Source organism: Pinus tabuliformis, chromosome 8 (assembly GCF_031772625.1).
Source record: "Pinus tabuliformis cultivar Carrire ecotype Pingquan chromosome 8, CPIR1, whole genome shotgun sequence".
Lineage (NCBI taxonomy): Eukaryota > Viridiplantae > Streptophyta > Pinopsida > Pinales > Pinaceae > Pinus > Pinus tabuliformis.
The window spans coordinates 1,277,876,034-1,277,878,406 of NC_142294.1; the positions used below are offsets into that span (position 1 = coordinate 1,277,876,034).

Genomic DNA, 2,373 nt, shown 5'->3' on the forward strand with positions numbered 1-2,373 from the left:
ATCGACACAAAATGAGGGATTATTTAATCATTATTAACAAACAAAAGATGAAGAGCCAGCCATCTGTTCTGAAAAGGGGCAGCATTACATATGAAATATGTTGATAACCAATGAAGAGGCGGAAATTGTAGCTGTATATCCCTTCTGAATCGTAACTGAAGTCAGAAATAGACCATCTGTTCCTATTTCTTTGCCATGGTAGATGTCTTTGTGGCGTTCGGTCTTTGACTTTTCACCTTCCCTTGCGTTCCATCAGAATCCCCTTAATTGATGTTTGTTTATTAGTTTATTAAAACACTCCATTGCAGATTCTCAGCCTTGATACCTGGTGAATTGTTACAGTTGCAATGAAATCTCCGGATCTGGTGCTTGGTTTGAGATCAAGCTTATAGATGCTTCATTTTAATTGGCTTCTGCTTTAATAATTCGAAATGATTCCATTATTTGTAATCCACCGAATTTGGATTTTTCAAGAAGCCATTCAACAGAGAGCGCCATATAACTATCTGACTCTGTGTTGATTGAGAGTTTCGATGCAACTTGGGAATTTGCTTGATCCACGTTGAGATTCGTATGAACCTTTAATGAAGGGACACGGAATTCCGCCAATCCCAGCTGCAACGTAGCCTGCTATGCCAGATGTAAGAGCATATATAACAACAAGAGCAGTATATAGGGCTCCCCTATTGTATGGATAGAAAACACCCACCAATGCAAGCACAAAGATAAAGATAGTAAGGACTAACATCTGAGTTCCAGAGCCAAGAACAACAGAAAATAGAGACTTGTGTGAAGGATATCAAAAAAAGTCTCCATGAATGTACTTCTTGATCATCCATTGACTCCTCATCACGAGAGTTATTTGATAAAATCATTCTTCAGAATGCGCATGAGAATTGTGGCCAGGAATCCTGTCAGGAGAAGAACAGTTACACACGAATTGATAATGGAGAACCAATGAATTTCCAAGTGTTGTGGCAAAAAATGAAGATTTCGCATATTTATCCATTCGGCGTTCAAAGAGGATGTCAGTTGTTTTCCACTTAATAGAGTACATGAACTCAACCTCAATCTCTTTGTCCTCGGTAATCTCCACAGTGTACTGAGGATCTGTATGCACACTGATTTCTATGACTCGGTCATCGTTATATAGGACATCAAAGTGCACATGTCTATAAAGCAAATGCCTAGGCTTCTTCTCACTGCCTTTATTTTCATTTTCAACCTTTCCAACAAAGCCCCATATAGGCAGATCATCATAGTACATCTGAAAGTAGTAATCATTCTTAACAGCATCCCTGCACTTTGCTAGATCCTCTTTTGAAAGCTTCTTCTTGCAAAGGGAGCTGGTCTCTTGGCGATTTGGACGAGTTTGGACCCTTTTTCAAGCCTCTGGCAGTATGCACCGCGCGGGAGGCCCAATGCGCCATGCCTCCTCGGTGCACTGCGCCCATGTTAAAATGCACTGCGCAGTCACGCCCAGTCCGCCGCACCTCCCCAGTGCGCCGCGACACCCAGCCTATGCGCCGCGCACACACTAAGCACAGTCATAGCTTGAAAATTCACAAGTTTGCCCTCTCTCCTACTAAACTCCGATTTCAATCGACCTCTTGAGTGCAAATGACATGAATAAATATAGAAATATGTATATCAAGCCATAGCTTTGATTTCTTCACGTCAGAATTGGCATTTCTTCACTTTGATTTTTGGCTGAAACGATGGCTTTTTGGTTGATTCTTGCAGGAGATGGTGGCATGTCTTCGGCAAAGGATGACCCGAGGCTGCAGTTGAAGTAATTCATGACGGAGGACCTTTAAAAATACATACTCATTACAAACAATTAATTTGACAATTTCCTCTTCAAAACAGAGTTTTGAAGAGGAATCATCCCTGAGCATTATTAATGATGAAAATCTGAACCTCCCTCTGGCCTGCTAGCTTTATTGGACATTTTGAGGACTAAATCAACTAAACCCTAGACCTAAAAAGACCTAAAAATCTTACAACAATTCTTTGCTGACCGAAGGCCAAAACAGGACTATAAATGACCTTAAAATTGATTGGATAAACAGACTTGAGCCAGCAGGATAAGGCATGAGGGTAAATGACTGACAAGACCCCTCCGTCAGATTATGGCATGCCCCTAGCGGAATGCAACGGAGTGAATCGAGTGAGACACCTAAAAATGAAATGCAAAAAGAGTTTTGATATCTGATGGAGGACTGACAAGACCGACTCTAACAGAGATAGCAAGGAGACAACAGGGAATTGACTACCACCACCACAACCACCTCTAGGAGGAGCATCCTTCTCACCAACAAGGGGAGTCCTAGATTCCTTGTGCGAGATTCCCAAATTCTTGACTTTGAGGAT

General features: G+C 41.6%; 1 pseudogene; it reads right to left on the bottom strand.

Annotated features, from left to right (window-relative positions):
* Positions 1 to 402: 402 nt before the first annotated feature.
* LOC149240062 (transmembrane 9 superfamily member 3 pseudogene) lies at positions 403 to 1,551 on the bottom strand (annotated as a pseudogene).
* Between the last annotated feature and the right edge of the window lie 822 nt (positions 1,552 to 2,373).